We start from the raw sequence: 17,176 nt of genomic DNA, 5'->3' as shown, positions 1-17,176 counted from the left end.
GTTATCTACGAAACAGAAGCAGACTCACAGACACAGAGAACAGACTTGTGGTTGCTGGGGGGTTGGGGTGGGGGAAGGATGGAGTGGGAATTTGGGGTTAGCAGATGCAAACTATTATATATAGAATGGATAAACAACAAGGTCCTACTGTATAGCACAGGGAACTACATTCAATACCCTGTGATAAACCATAATGAAAAAGAATATAAAAAACCAATACCGTATGCTAACACATATATATGGAATCTAAAAAAAAAAAAAAAGGTTCTGAAGAACCCAGGGGCAGGACCAGAATAAAGACACAGACATGGAGAATGGACTTGAGGACATGGGGAGGGGGAAGCATAAGCTGGGATGAAGTGAGAGAGTGGCATGGACATATATACACTACCAAATGTAAAATAGATAGCTAGTGGGAAGCAGCCGCATAGCACAGGGAGATCAGCTCAGTGCTGATCCTAGAGGGGTGGGATAGGGAGGGTGGGAGGGAGATGCAAGAGGGAAGAGCTATGGGGATATATGTATAGCTGATTCACTTTGTTATAAAGCAGAAAATAACACACCATTGTAAAGCAATTATACTCCAATAAAGATGTAAAAAAAGTGTATATATATGCATAACTGAATCACTATGCTGTACAGCAAATTGACACAACCTTGTAAGTCAACTATACTTCAATTTTAAAAGTAAAGCATATATTTACATATACATAGATAGAAATGTAAGAGATTTTATTGCGTATAAGTTCCCTCAGATCACACAACGCGATAAAGGACCTATCTCATTAAACAAAGACTTCAGAAATTCTTTCTTTATGTGCTACTTTTGTTTCATAATTTGGAGGGGTTCTATGCATAACTATAGATGTGATAAAACTCACGTGGTGCTCAAGACAAGCCCCAAAGGCAAGTGCTTTCCATCGTTTGCTCTCCCAGTGTCATGTTGGTCAGGCCCCAATGATCAAAGGAACTCACCCTGCCAAGCGCAGATCCAAAGGGTAAAGAAGTAGACTCGATTTCTTGATGGGAGGAGCCACAAAGTCACACTGCAAAAATGAGTGTATACAGGCATGAGAAGAATGTCATGCCAATTTTTACAAATTAATACATTTTATAGACATAAAGGTATGGAAGGATACACAATAAACTGATAATACTGTTCATTTGGGGGAAGGATTGGCAAAGGAGACAATATTTTATTCATTTGTATTTGCTTGACTACTACACCAAGCGTATTACCCTCATAAGTTTTTTTTTTTTTAAATAGAAAATTTAGTAAATATATAAGCCATGATGATTACATTCCTATCACCAAAAGTTTTATTTTATGGAAACCTTAATTCATCAGCATTCAAAAGAATAGAAAATAGAAAGAAAATGCCAGAATAGAGCAATCTTGTCAATATCATAGCACTACTGACAAAGGAGACCAGATCAAGAAATTACTTTACCAAATGATCCACAAAATTGTTTTGCAGTTTCACAACTCACAGATTGTTTTTCACCGGATACATCTAGGCTTCTAATGCTGAGCTTTACTTGCAAACGTCAAAGGCACCCTTCAGGAAATATACTTGCTCAGCCCACTGCCTTTGCTTATAAAAATCTACTGCCTTTTCAGTTAGCATTGGCAGCTGAAAGGACATTCTCTGATCTTTTTGCCAAGAACTAGTCATAAAACCTTCTATAGGCTCTAATTTAGTAATATGAAATGTACAGTACTAGTCACAAGTTTTTTATGACTCAGAATTTGCAAAGAATTTGACCGGGTGTCCTTTCCTAGTTTTGGTGTTATCGAGCCTGGGAGAACTAAATATCATAATGATCTATAAAGACTTCTCAGGTCTCTCTCTCTTTCTCTCTGCCTCTGTCTCTCGATCTTTTCAAGGTAAGTATCCTCACTCTTTTGTCTCCACCAAGGGAATTTGGAATAGAAATCATGTGATAGTATTTGACACACCCAGATCTGTTCTGTGGCTTGTGCAGAATGTATTTTGTTCACTAGAGTGCTTTATTGTGATTTACCTTACTACTCTCTTTCAGGAAACAATCCACAGACCACAGTACCAAAATTTTTTGTATAAAGCATATAAGAGGGTCTCCCCTGTGTCATCCATTCAGGCCTGATTGGACCACTGCAGGAAATCATGATGAAGAGTCTTGCTTCAAGAAACGTCTCTCTACCACATGGATGCCCTCTCTACCCAACAGCCAAGTAATCACATAACACAGGGACATCCAAAGGCACAATACACCAGATAAGGGAATAAAGACTCCCATCCACCAATCATCACCCCTAAAGTCTTTATTTCTAGATTTCAATAAGTCATTTTGGAAATCATACACATGAAAGTCACTAAATCTTGTATCAACATCTGGTAAAATAAGTGACTGCCCTGTATAAACTTTATGACTAAAATTTTTCCAAGTGACTTACTCTAAAACAAATTGGTTAAAATCACAAATTAGTTGAAAACAAAAACCTTTCCAGTCACTGCTTTAAAAAAATATGTAATTTCTGTGTATCATGCGACCATTTTACAATCTTTAGGCTACAATTCTTTTTTTTTTTAAATTAATTAATTAATTAATTTATTTATTTATGGCTGTGTTGGGTGTTCGTTTCTGTGCGAGGGCTTTCTCTAGTTGTGGCAAGCGGGGGCCACTCTTCATCGCGGTGCGCGGGCCTCTCACTGTCGCGGCCTCTCATGTTGCGGAGCACAGGCTCCAGACGCGCAGGCTCAGTAATTGTGGCTGACGGGCCCAGTTGCTCCGCGGCATGTGGGATCTTCCCAGACCAGGGCTCGAACCCGTGTCCCCTGCATTGGCAGGCAGACTCTCAACCACTGCGCCACCAGGGAAGCCCCTACAATTCTTTTTAAGTCCTTTCTTCAGAAAGTATTTGGTTAGGGAATCATTTTTCTTACACTTGTTTGTAAACATTAGTTTATATTTTAGTACTTTTATTTATTTTTAAAATCTTATAAAATTATTTAAAATTCATTGGTTAATATTTTCAGGAATTATAAATAATATTTCTTTGTCTAAATAAATTACCCAAAATAAATTGGTAAGCATTTAAAGTGTCTAACCACTTGTTCATATATTACTAATATTTAAACAACCTAGAGTAATTTTAAAATTTTAAAAACACACTTTAAAAGCCATTTTGTCCACTTTCAATGATACTTAACTACATTTTCCTGACTTTTTGTAACATAAGGAATTGTGACAAACAATTCTTTATAAAGAAAATTAAACTTCCCAAAGGAACAAATGAATACCTGATTTTCTTTTCTTTTTCTCTTTTTGTCAAATACTTTTAGAAAGAGCATTAATTACAGTTCAGTATGTTGTTTTAAGAGTGGAATAAGAAATAAAGAGATTGGAAATACTTTATAGATCATTTTAATTAATTTAGTTTTCCAGTAATCATAGACATTATTTTACTATTCACCCTAAATACTCAATGCATGATGAATGCTATCCCCATTTGTGAACAAATGATTTTTATAATGAAGTGGTAAGCATCACTGAGCGAAAAGTTGCCGAGATTGGAAATATCCATTTTTGACCAATATCCTGATTTTAACAATTGTTTTCAGCCAATTGATTTTTAGAAAATTATCTACTTTCAATTTGCCCATATTTGCACCCCCATTTTAAATTTCAAACACAGGTCATATTTCAAATCTCAATGTGTTAGAAAACTATTTCTCACATTATTTGTGTAGTCTAGGTATTTACTGCGTGAAAAGGACTTCATCGTCATCTGGACACAGAGGCCATATTAGTGATAATCTCCTCAGAAAGTCTAGCCTTGACAATCCCTGAAACTTGAATGTCTTTGTTTCCCTGGACTGTTAAAAGGTCCTTTTGGACACCAGTTGGTTTCATTCTCCTAGTGCTCTAGACTTTTAAAAGATATTTTCATGGGAGTCTGCTAAAGATATCCCTCCTCCTGTCTGCCTTGTGCACAACAAGCTCTCTTGGATTCTGCCTTGTAGCACAAAGAAGGTCTAATTGGGAGATGGATGTGTGAAACTGGAGATTCTAGGTAGGAAACAAAGACCAGCCTTGCCCTGTTCAAGGCAGCACTCTCCTAGGTGTAAGGGTAGGGCTAGGCTACAAGAGTTCTCTGCTTTTGTTGGCAAATCTCTTGCAGTCTCAGAGAAAAGCCTTGTCCTGGCCCAGACTCATCTCCATAGTTCCAGAAAACTGACTGTCATCTAGATAAGCAGGCAACTACTCTGGGCTGCCTTTATCACCAGCACCACCACAGTAATTCTGAAAATGACAGTTATTGGTATCTGTGTATTGGGAATACCCTTGTTCCCAGAATCACGGTGCATATTAGCACTGGTGGCTTCCACCTCCTCGTTCTGCTATCAAAAACCCAGAGAGGTTATCAGCCTTGGGAAAGAAAGGCCAGCCCAGGAGCCAGGCCATTCAGGATTTCCCAGTAGACATTATAATGAGACTTCTGAGATTATGTTGTTCAGCCCTGGAATGTCAAGAAATGATGAGAGGGCAGGATAACATAGATAAGAGAGCTAGCTTGGCTGTCAGTAAACTGCCAGTATCAACCCTGAAAATGTCCTTTTTCTTCCCCTGGACTAGGGGAATCTATGCTTTTATCCCCATTCCTCCCTGATCTTCTAGGACCCAGTTACATCATTTATGATCCCATGCCATCTTAGTGTGGAATTCCTCCCAAAGCACACAAATAATCATTTGCCAGTAGCTTATTTGAAAGGTTGAAAGGAGAATGAAGAAGTGAGTCAGGGAAGGGAAGGCAGCCAATGAAGGGTGTGCTATCCCAGAGGGCACTGAGATCAATTCTGTGGGGAAACCCTGGGGAACGACCTGGAACCTGTGCCTCAGAGGAATCTTAACCAGTGTGTCAAGGAAGAAGCTGACTAATTTCTCCAACCAAATTCTTCAGCCATTGCTTGAGGGCTTCTCTGGAGGATGGATTACGGGCATTCTGGTATGTTTGGTCTGCCATGAGCTTGGGCATAGCATGCTTCCAAGGCAAACTTCAGGCCAAGAGGTACAGATCCTGGGCAGCAGCACATTGCAGGTAGGTGTGGGGTGGATCAGTGTCTGCCTTTCCCCACCCTTCTATTTGATAGAGGAAGAAAAAGAAGAAGGGGGGGGAGGAAAAGGAAAGTTTACCAAAACAAAACAAAAAAACAAACAAAAAAAAAAAAAAAGAAAAGAAAAGAAAGAAAAAAGAATAGAAAGAAAGGAAGGGAGAAGAAAATTTGATTTCACTATTTTTTTAGCACCTACTATTACTATGTGTAAGGCACCTCATCGACTTCTCAAAGCAACCCTATGACACAGGCATTTTATTTTCCCCATTTTACAGCTCAACCTACTGAATTTAAACTGGTTAAGTAAAATCCTCCCAAATCACACAGCTGGCAGGTTAAGGACTTGGGATTCGAATTTAGGTCTTCTTTCCCTACTCAAAATCCTTTAGTAGTTTACATTACTTACATATAAAGTTTCTCCTTGATCTGCTCCTATAATTTGTTGGAATATGAAAACTCCTGCCCTGCGAGTCAGTAGAATAGAGCTCTGGTCCAGGCTCTGCCAGTCATAGCCCCACCAGGGTGATGCTCCAGTCATTCTCTCTCTCTCTGGGTTTCATTTTCTTTGTCAGTAAATAAAGGAGCTAGACTAACTGATGGTTAAGGCATCGCCAGCCCAAACGGTTTAGGATTCTTTCCACTTTAATCTTCAGTTAATCTCCTTTAACCAACTATATTCCAACTACACTGAAAAACCCTTCACTGCCTTATAACACCTTGTATTTTCCCAATTCTATTACTCTCCCCCAAAGGCTGTCCCTGCCTAAATCCTTCATGCCTAAATCCTCCACATCTTCCAAATGTTCTCTCTTTCAGAAAGGCATATTTTATCCTTTGAACTGGAAACAATATCTCATTTCTCCGAAGACTCCAAGCATTTTCTTTATATCTTCCTTAAAATGTCAAATTCTATATCTTGTTCTGTCCTATATATAAATTCTGTGAAGTTACCTTGCATGTAATTATGAAGCACCATGTACAGCATAGACTCTGGAGCCAGAATGCCTGGGCTATAGTCCAAATTCCCCCGCTTTCTGGTTATGCAACCTTTGGCAAGTTATTTCTGTGCCTTAGTTTCCTCCTCTGTGATATGGGGATAATAATACTACCTACTTTAGTGCAGTTTGTGAAGTTTAAATGAGTTAGTGTATGTAAAGTGCTTAGGGTAGCTCCTGGTGGATAATAACCTCTATGTATGCATTTGTTATTTTTATTAAAAATTATTCATTTTTTTCTTTTTAGTTTTTAGTACTTTAAGTATGCAGTTATCTCTCTTGTGATCTTGTAAAATTTCTGAGCCCAGGAATGTTTTCTTTCTCTTTGTTTCTTTTTAGCATAGTGTCTTATATGTAGCAAAGACCCAATAAAGATCTGATGAATATGTCTATGTGTATGTGCAACGTATCATTATTATGTTTATATCTATCATTATCTTTCTTTGTTGCATCTCTTGTTTATTGTTTTCTTTCTGTATAAGTCCTATAGCAGGAAATGTCTTATCACTTGCTTTTTTGTATTATAACTGTATGATTATATTAAAGTCCTTGAAGAGCTTTTACTTTGTGGGGTCCATCATTTCCTATGAAAATATAGAACATATGTGAGCTACTTAGCTGTGTAATTTGTTGAATGAATAAACATAGAAATCATGGACAAATAGTAAATGCTTCATAAATCTAGACACTGGCACTTCTCTCTCCAATCCACTACCAAGTATAAAACACTAAAATTAAAACCACTTTCAACTGTATTCTCTACCCCCAACTACAGTCAAGAATGCACTTTCTTAGGTGTTCATTCAAAACAGGACTAAATCTCTATTATTCTTTTCTGTAAAACTTTCAAATGCCTACCTGACAGAATGTGTTACTCTGTGGGTAGGCACTTGGAAGGTCTGAGCCACCAGACAGACCCTGAGTGATTTCTTCAAAACAGTCTGGAATATCAAGTGATGATTCTTCAAATCAACATGAATTAGTTTCTTTACAGATGAAATAAAGTTAACTTTTCTAGGTAGTAGCGATACTTTCCCATCATTGAGGGATAGTTTTCAAATTTCCCTTTATTGTTTTTAGCCAATTTGATTGATTGTATCTGCAATGCTGGCTAAACAGAATGTCTTGGTGAGAATAAAGGAAATGAGATGAGTTTGTATGAGAGTCAACAAGTTTAGTTAATTTCTCATTTTCTTTTAAACCCATGGCTTCAAAGACATTGACAGGGCAATGTATCAGTTATCATCGACAACTGTAGTCATATTATTTTTTCATAATATTATTTTTTTATTTTTAATTTTTTTCCCTGCTGTAGGCCAGCACACTAGCGTGGACCCCAGCTCAGAGTTTTGTTTTTTGTTTTTTTTTTTTACATGGATGACCACAACAAAAGCAACAATGATTGCAATTACCAAACATGAAACACACTCATACTATGTCATAATATTGACATTCAGTCCAGTAATCCTCCACTGTAACAGCTCCTTTACCTTGCAGTGAAAATTGATTTGTATATTCTTTGCCTCTGAGTCCTTATGGGATTTTTTTTTTTTTTTTTAAATTCAGACAGAAAGTCACAAAAATTATACTCATCCTCATCAGTTCACTCAGTCCCATGTAATTAATTTTTTTTTTCATCTTGATCTTTTGTTAGCACTTTTATGAGTTCATCAGTTTTTCATTAGGGTTCTGAAAATGCTTATTCATTCAGTTCAGCAGTACAGTCAGTTACCAGAAACCTGTACTTGTCAGAGTCTTTTCCATGAATTTCTTGAAGATGAAACCCTTTTATAGGAACATATTTGCAAAATCATCAGAGTACACCCAGAACTGTCTGTAAATGACCAAAGACTTAAAAATGACCACGGTTAAAGATTTGATGAAAGTTCATAATAATACAGTTGACAAGAAAATTAGTTATTTCTGAGATATACATTTTAAAGTAATAACTAGGATTATTACTTATAACATTATACCAGAACATATAAGATTTTTAGAAATTTCATGTAATGTCTGAAACATTTATATTAACATATTTCCATACATATTTCCATACAAATACAAATATAAGATTTTTAGAAATTTCATGTAATGTCTGAAACATTTATATTAACATATTTCCATACATATTTCCATACAAATACAAATATAAGATTTTTAGAAATTTCATGTAATGTCTGAAACATTTATATTAACATATTTCCATACAAATAACCCAATGAAAGTTTAGTATTAGTTGTTTTGTTTGTTTTTTTATACTGCAGGTTCTTATTAGGCATCAGTTTTATACACATCAGTGTAAACATGTCAATCCCAATCGCCCAATTCAGCACACCACCATCCCCACCCCACCGCAGTTTTCCCCCCTTGGTGTCCATATGTCCATTCTCTACATCTGTGTCTCAACTTCTGCCCTGCAAACTGGCTCATCTGTACCATTTTTCTAGGTTCCGCATACATGCATTAATATACGATATTTGTTTTTCTCTTTCTGACTTACTTCACTCTGTATGACAGTCTCTAGATCCATCCACGTCTCAACAAATGACTCAATTTCGTTCCTTTTTATGGCTGAGTAATATTCCATTGTATATATGTACCACAACTTCTTTATCCATTCGTCTGTTGATGGGCATTTAGGTTGCTTCCATGACCTGGCTATTGTAAATAGTGCTGCAATGAACATTCGGGTGCATGTGTCTTTTTGAATTACGGTTTTCTCTGGGTATATGCCCAGTAGTGGGATTGCTGGGTCATATGGTAGTTCTATTTATAGTTTTTTAAGGAACCTCCATACTGTTCTCCATAGTGGCTGTATCAATTTACATTCCCACCAACAGTGCAAGAGGGTTCCCTTTTCTCCACACCCTCTCCAGCATTTGTTGTTTGTAGATTTTCTGATGATGCCCATTCTAACAGGAGTGAGGTGATACCGCATTGTAGTTTTGATTTGCATTTCTCTAATAATTAGTGATGTTGAGCATCTTTTCATGTGCTTCGTGGCCGTCTGTATGTCCTCTTTGGAGAAATGTCTATTTAGGTCTTCTGCCCATTTTTGGATTGGGGTGTTTGTTTCTTTGATATTGAGCTGAATGAGCTGTTTATATATTTTGGAGATTAATCCTTTGTCCGTTGATTCATTTGCAAATATTTTCTCCCATTCTGAGGGTTGTCTTTTCGTCTTGTTTATGGTTTCCTTTGCTGTGCAAAAGCTTTGAAGTTTCATTAGGTCCCACTTGTTTATTTTTGTTTTTATTTCCATTACTCTAGGAGGTGGATCAAAAAAGATCTTGCTGTGATTTATGTCAAAGAGTGTTCCTCCTATGTTTTCCTCTAAGAGTTTTATAGTGTCCAGTCTTATATTTAGGTCTCTAATCCATTTTGAGTTTATTTTTGTGTACGGTGTTAGGGAGTATTCTAATTTCATTCTTTTACATGTAGCTGTTTTCCCAGCACCACTTATTGAAGAGACTGTCTTTTCTCCATTGTATATCTTTGCCTCCTTTGTCATAGATTAGTTGACCATAGGTGCGTGGGTTAATCTCTGGGCTTTCTATCTTCTTCCATTGATCTATGTTTCTGTTTTTGTGCCAGTACCATATTGTCTTGATTACTGTAGCTTTGTAGTAGAGTCTGAAGTCAGGGAGTCTGATTCCTCCAGCTCCATTTTTTTGCCTCAAGACTGCTTTGGCTATTCGGGGTCTTTTGTGTCTCCATACAAATTTTAAGATGATTTGTTCTAGCTCCGTAAAAAATGCCATTGGTAATTTGATAGGGATTGCATTGAATCTGTAGATTGCTTTGGGTAGTATACTCATTTTCACAATGTTGATTCTTCCAAGCCAAGAACATGGTATATCTCTCCATCTGTTGGTATCATCTTTAATTTCTTTCATCAGTGTCTTATACTTTTCTGCATACAGGTCTTTTGTCTCCCTAGGTAGGTTTATTCCTAGGTATTTTATTCTTTTTGTTGCAATGGTAAATGGGAGTGTTTCCATAATTTCTCTTTCAGATTTTTCATCATTAGTGTATAGGAATGCAAGAGATTTCTGTGCATTAATTTTGTATCCTGCAACTTTACCATATTCATTAATTAGCTCTAGCAGTTTTCTGGTGGCAGTTTTAGGATTCTCTATGTATAGTATCATGTCATCCGCAAACAGTGACAGTTTTACTTCTTCTTTTCCAATTTGTATTCCTTTTATTTCTTTTTCTTCTCTGATTGCCGTGGCTAGGACTTCCAGAACTATGTTGAATAATAGTGGTGAGAGTGGACATCCTTGTCTCGTTCCTGATCTTAGAGGAAATGCTTTCAGTTTTTCACCATTGAGAATGATGTTTGCTGTGGGTTTGTCATATATGGCCTTTATTATGTTGAGGTAGGTTCCCTCTATGCCCACTTTCTGGAGAGTTTTTATCAGAAATGGGTGTTGAATTTTGTCAAAAGCTTTTTCTGCATCTATTGAGATGATCATATGGTTTTTATTCTTCAATTTGTTAATATGGTGTATCACATTGATTGATTTGCGTATATTGAAGAATCCTTGCATCCCTGGGATAAATCCCACTTGATCGTGGTGTATGATCCTTTTAATGTGTTGTTGGATTCTGTTTGCTAGTATTTTGTTGAGGATTTTTGCATCTATATTCATCAGTGATATTGGTCTGTAATTTTCTTTTTTTGTAGTGTCTTTGTCTGGTTTTGGTATCAGGGTGATGGTGGCCTCATAGAATGAGTTTGGGAGTGTTCCTCCCTCTGCAATTTTTTGGAAGAGTTTGAGAAGGATGGGTGTTAGCTCTTCTCTAAATGTTTGATAGAATTCACCTGTGAAGCCATCTGGTCCTGGACTTTTGTTTGTTGGAAGATTTTTAATCACAGTTTCAATTTCATTACTTGTGATTGGTCTGTTCATATTTTCTATTTCTTCCTGATTCAGTCTTGGAAGGTTATACCTTTCTAAGAATTTGTCCATTTCTTCCAGGTTGTCCATCTTGTTGGCATAAAGTTGCTTGTAGTAGTCTCTTAGGATGCTTTGTATTTCTGCGGTGTCTGTTGTAACTTCTCCTTTTTCATTTCTGATTTTATTGATTTGAGTCCTCTCCCTCTTTTTCTTGATGAGTCTGGCTAATGGCTTATCGATTTTGTTTATCTTCTCAAAGAACCAACTTTTAGTTTTATTGATCTTTGCTATTGTTTTCTTTGTTTCTATTTCATTTATTTCTGCTCTGATCTTTATGATTTCTTTCCTTCTGCTAACTTTGGGTTTTGTTTGTTCTTCTTTCTCTAGTTTCTTTAGGTGTAAGGTTAGATTGTTTACTTGAGATTTTTCTTGTTTCCTTAGGTAGGCTTGTATAGCTATAAACTTCCCTCTTAGAACCGCTTTTGCTGCATCCCATAGGTTTTGGGTCGTCGTGTTTTCATTGTCATTTGTCTCTAGGTATTTTTTTATTTCCTCTTTGATTTCTTCAGTGATCTCTTGGTTATTTAGTAACGTATTGTTTAGCTTCCATGTGTTTGTCTTTTTTACGTTTTTTTCCCTGTAATTCATTTCTAATCTCATAGCGTTGTGGTCAGAAAAGATGCTTGATATGATTTCAATGTTCTTAAATTTACTGAGGCTTGATTTGTGACCCAAGATGTGATCTATCCTGGAGAATGTTCCGTGCGCACTTGAGAAGAACGTGTAATCTGCTGTTTTTGGATGGAATGTCCTATATATATCAATTAAATCTATCTGGTCTATTGTGTCATTTAAAGCTTCTGTTTCCTTATTTATTTTCATTTTGGATGATCTGTCCATTGGTGTAAGTGAGGTGTTAAAGTCCCCCACTATTATTGTGTTACTGTCGATTTCCTCTTTTATAGCTGTTAGCAGTTGCCTTATGTATTGAGGTGCTCCTATGTTGGGTGCATATATATTTATAATTGTTATATCTTCTTCTTGGATTGATCCCTGGATCATTATGTAGTGTCCTTCCTTGTCTCTTGTAACATTCTTTATTTTAAAGTCTATTTTATCTGATATGAGTATAGCTACTCCAGCTTTCTTTTGATTTCCATTTGCATGGAATATCTTTTTCCATCCCCTCACTTTCAGTCTGTATGTGTCCCTAGGTCTAAAGTGGGTCTCTTGTAGACAGCATATATATGGGTCTTGTTTTTGTATCCATTCAGCCAGTCTATGTCTTTTGGTTGGGGCATTTAATCCATTCACGTTTAAGGTAATTATCGATATGTATGTTCCTATGACCATTTTCTTAATTGTTTTGGGTTTGTTTTTGTAGGTCCTTTTCTTCTCTTGTGTTTCCCACTTAGAGAAGTTCCTTTTGCATTTGTTGTAGAGCTGGTTTGGTGGTGCTGAATTCTCTTAGCTTTTGCTTGTCTGTAAAGCTTTTGATTTCTCCATCAAATCTAAATGAGATCCTTGCCGGGTAGAGTAATCTTGGTTGTAGGTTCTTCCCTTTCATCACTTTAAGTATATCATGCCACTCCCTTCTGGCTTGCAGAGTTTCTGCTGAGAAATCAGCTGTTAACCTTGTGGGAGTTCCCTTGTATGTTATTTGTCGTTTTTCCCTTGCTGCTTTCAATAATTTTTCTTTGTCTTTAATTTTTGCCACTTTGATTACTATGTGTCTCGGCGTGTTTCTCCTTGGGTTTATTCTGTATGGGACTCTCTGCGCTTCCTGGACTTGGGTGGCTATTTCCTTTCCCATGTTAGGGAAGTTTTCGGCTATAATCTCTTCAAATATTTTCTCTGGTCCTTTCTCTCTCTCTTCTCCTTCTGGGACCCCTATAATGCGAATGTTGTTGCGTTTAATGTTGTCCCAGAGGTCTCTTAGGCTGTCTTCATTTCTTTTCATTCTTTTTTCTTTAGTCTGTTCCGCAGCAGTGAATTCCACCATTCTGTCTTCCAGGTCACTTATCCGTTCTTCTGCCTCAGTTATTCTGCTATTGATTCCTTCTAGTGTAGTTTTCATTTCAGTTATTGTATTGGTCATCTCTGTTTGTTTGTTCTTTAATTCTTCTAGGTCTTTGTTAATCATTTCTTGCATCTTCTCAATCTTTGCCTCCATTCTTATTCCGAGGTCCTGGATCATCTTCACTATCATTATTCTGAATTCTTTTTCTGGAAGGTTGCCTATCTCCACTTCATTTAGTTGTTTTTCTGGGGTTTTTCCTTGTTCCTTCATCTGGTACATAGCCCTCTGCCTTTTCATCTTCTCTATCTTTCTGTAACTGTGTTTTTTGGTCCACAGGCTGCAGGATTATAGTTTTTCTTGCTTCTGTTGTCTTCCCTCTGGTAGTTGAGGCTATCTAAGAGGCTTGATGGGAGGCTCTGGTGGTGGGTAGAGCTGACTGTTGCTGTGGCGGTCAGAGCTCAGTAAAACCTTAATCCACTTGACTGTTGATGGGTGGGGCTGGGTTCCCTCCCTGTTGCTGTGGTGGTCAGAGCTCAGTAAAACCTTAATCCACTTGACTGTTGATGGGTGGGGCTGGGTTCCCTCCCTGTTGGTTGTTTTGCCTGAGGCAACCCAACACTGGAGCCTACCCGTGCTCTTTGGTGGGGTTAATGGCAGACTCTGGGAGGGCTCATGCCAAGGAGAACTTCCCCGAACCTCTGCTGCCAGTGTCCTTATCCCCACGGTGAAACAGAGCCACCACTCGCCTCTGCAGGAGACCCCCCAACACCAGCAGGTAGGTCCGGTTCAGTCTCCCCCAGGGTCACTGCTCCTTCCCCTGGGTCCTGATGCACACATTACTTTGTGTGTGCCCTCCAAGAGTGGGGTCTCTGTTTCCCCCAGTCCTGTCAAAGTCCTGCAATCAATTCCCACTAGGCTTCAAAGTCTGATTCTCTAGGAATTCCTCCTCCCGTTGCCGGACCCCCAGGTTGGGAAGCCTGACGTAGGGCTCAGAACCTTCACTCCAGTGGGTGGACTTCTGTGGTATAAGTGTTCGCCAGTCTGTGAGTCACCCACCCAGCAGTTATGGGATTTGATTTTACTCTGATTGCGCCCCTCCTACCGTCTCACTGTGGCTTCTCCTCTGTCCTTGGACGTGGGGTATCCTCCTTGGTGAAGTCCAGGGTCTTCCTGTCAATGATTGTCCAGCAGCCAGTTGTGATTCTGGTGCTCTCGCAAGAGGGAGTGAGAGCACGTCCTCCTACTCCGCCATCTTGGTTAATCTCCCGCCCCAGCTCAGAGTTTTGTCAGAGGTCTGTCAGTCCAGACAATACATGATTTACCTCCATGGGGATTAAACATTACAGAAGCTGAACTCATGAAATAGTGAGTGTCTGATTAGCTCTTTTCATAATATTATTAATAAATATAATTTCCTTGAAAATAAAGTATCTTATTGATCTCTAAGTCCCCTAATCCCCAGCACAGATGTAATAGATGTTATTGATTATCTATCCAAATCCATTCTCTTCTTCTCCCTTGCCCACAGAAACCCAATTAAACTCAGGTACTAGAATACAATCTGCTTTCAGAGATGTTAAACCTCTCTAACAGCCTGAGGAAGAGGGGTAAATCTTTATTAATTTCCTTAAGCCAACAGTGGTAATCTCAACCCTTTTACCAATGATATGTTAACAACGGGCGTGTGACAAAATTCTGGTTTATGAGAACTGAGGGGAAGCTTCTTAGGGACTTTTTGGGAGAGTTGTCTTTGTCCTTAAAAAGGAATGAAAGACAGAGTCCATTTCTTTTCAGCCTATGGACATTGCAACCTGCATGTGATGCTTGGAACTGTAGTTGCCATCTGTGCCTTGAAAAGAATCAACCTAAGACAACAAGGAAAACTCTGAGGATTGAAGAACTAAAAGACTGCATAAATCTGGTTCCTAATGACACCTCTGAGCCATTAACTTAACCAACCCTGAAACTCCCCTCCCTCTAGATTTCCTGAAAGAAAGAAATTTTTGAGCTGATTTTTCTGTTACTTAGAGCCAAAGCATCCTAATTGATAGAGTTGGGGTATTTATATGATTTACTACCTAAAGGATTTCTTATTAATCTTAATATTAGTCTTAATAATACCTAATAATAATAAAAAATAGTAATAATTTGCAACCTTTATTCTACTCTGTGGAAAACAATGTACGAGGCACCTGTATAAATTATTTTAATACTAATATTTGCTTGAAATAGTTGTTATTGCTCTCATTTTACATGTAAACAACAACAAAAATGGAGGCCTAAAAAGGTTAGTTAACGACATAATGCTCACAGTAAGTGACAGAGTCCAGGTTTTGAACGAGTCAGTCTGATCGGATTGCACCATCTTTCAACAACCCTACCATCTTTCAACAATCCTCCTCAATCAGTCTTCATAATTACATTCTGAGCAACTCAGGATTATCACCTTCACTTGAACAAATGAAGTACCCAATAGACTGTGTGATTTGCCAACAGCCACAAAGGAAAGCATTAATTCAAATATCTGAGTTTATAGAAATTCAGAGTTCTACGAAATTTAGCATTTCTTTATTGCTAGTCCCCCACTTTTATTTCAGTACATATTTGATCGGTTTGTTCTTTTTATTAGATAATACAGATTATCTTGCACAGGTAAAGAACACTGCCACTCAAAACAGACACAGAGAAGTCATTTACCCAAGAATATTATTATTAATAACAAAGGGTTAAAAGCACATTTATTTAGTTAAAAAAATAAAATGGCCAACTTCCCGAAGAGTAGAATGAGGAACACAGCTGACTTTGCCCAACAAAAAAGGATGTAACTAGAGAAAATTACTAAAAACAAAACAAAACAAAAAACCCAGTTTTAAAAATCTCTGGAAATTGTCCTAAGGGCATCTGGCAAATGGAGAAATATTCGATCCAAAAAACAAAAAATCCACCACATCTTGGTAAGAACAGTAAGAGACTGTAGCAGGTAAGCCAAGACTCACTCTATTACTGCCCCATCCCTCATTTCTGTGTTATAGAAGTTCTATCCTGAGTAGTATACAAGCAAGAAGATGGAAGCTCCCTCTTTCCACAGCTCCCAGTCTAGGACTATGGTTTTATCCTGGGAGGGGCAGGTTGCCTGTATTTTTCATCCCTCTTAACCCCATGCTGAAAAAGCTCTGTTCCAGATATGCAGGTCCAAGAGGACTAGGGCTCTCTTTCCCCATTCAACCCCTACTCATGGGGTAGAAGTGCTACTCTAGGCATGGCAGGCCAAAACTTGGGAGACCCCACTGCTTTTGCACCAATTTGCCTTTACAGCAGATGTCCTACACCAAGAGGGGCAAGCTGACAAGACCTGGGGCTAAAATCTCCCTCAAGTGCCTGCTTGTAGAAGAGGGGTATCACTTCAAGAGAAAGGAGGGACACCTACAGCTCTATCAGAGCTGAGGTTCTGCCCAGGGAGGAAACACAGGATGCCAGCACAAAGTTCCATAGCTCTGCCTGAGGGGACTAACAATATTTGTAACAGTGTTTTGAGACTGTCAGGCCTCATGGCATTGTCAAAGACAATGAAGATCTTGGTGGAGAACAATTGAATGGGCACTGTATCTTCATAATAGCAGAAACAAGCAAAATGGCAGAAAAATCAGAAGTTTAACAAAGAGAACCAGGGAAATAAATAGCCAAAAAGAGCTCTCCTAGGATTATAGTAAAATCTGGGGTTCAGGAAGACTGTGCCCATGAATTAGGCTGTACCCACTCAGGAACATCAGAGCAGGACATGAGGCAGACTTGAAAACATTCCCCCAAGCTGCACACAGATCAATCAACAAAATCTCACTGGCACTAGGAGCATAAACACAACCTCTGACCAAACACTGAATGAACAATAAGCCATGAAGACCTAGAGCAACTCCTAGGAAACCAGGCTTAAAAACAAAATCATTCCCATCCTTGACAGTCTGGAAGACTGAATGCATGCTCAAGGCCATGCCCTGTCAGGAGTAACTGGAGAGAAAAAAATCCAAGCTACTAGTCCCTGGTTGAATGTGGGAGCAAAAATGTAAACTCCCTGAATCTTTATAGTAGCTTCCAAGCCATACATACATCCAATGGTAAAAGGAAAAAATATAACTGGCCAAGGAAGCTTAAGCACAATTT

The sequence above is a fragment of the Eschrichtius robustus genome, chromosome 3 (assembly GCF_028021215.1).
Source record: "Eschrichtius robustus isolate mEscRob2 chromosome 3, mEscRob2.pri, whole genome shotgun sequence".
Classification (NCBI taxonomy): Eukaryota; Metazoa; Chordata; class Mammalia; order Artiodactyla; family Eschrichtiidae; genus Eschrichtius; species Eschrichtius robustus.
The sequence above is the reverse complement of the archived record's forward strand: the minus strand, read 5'-3'. Positions refer to the sequence as shown.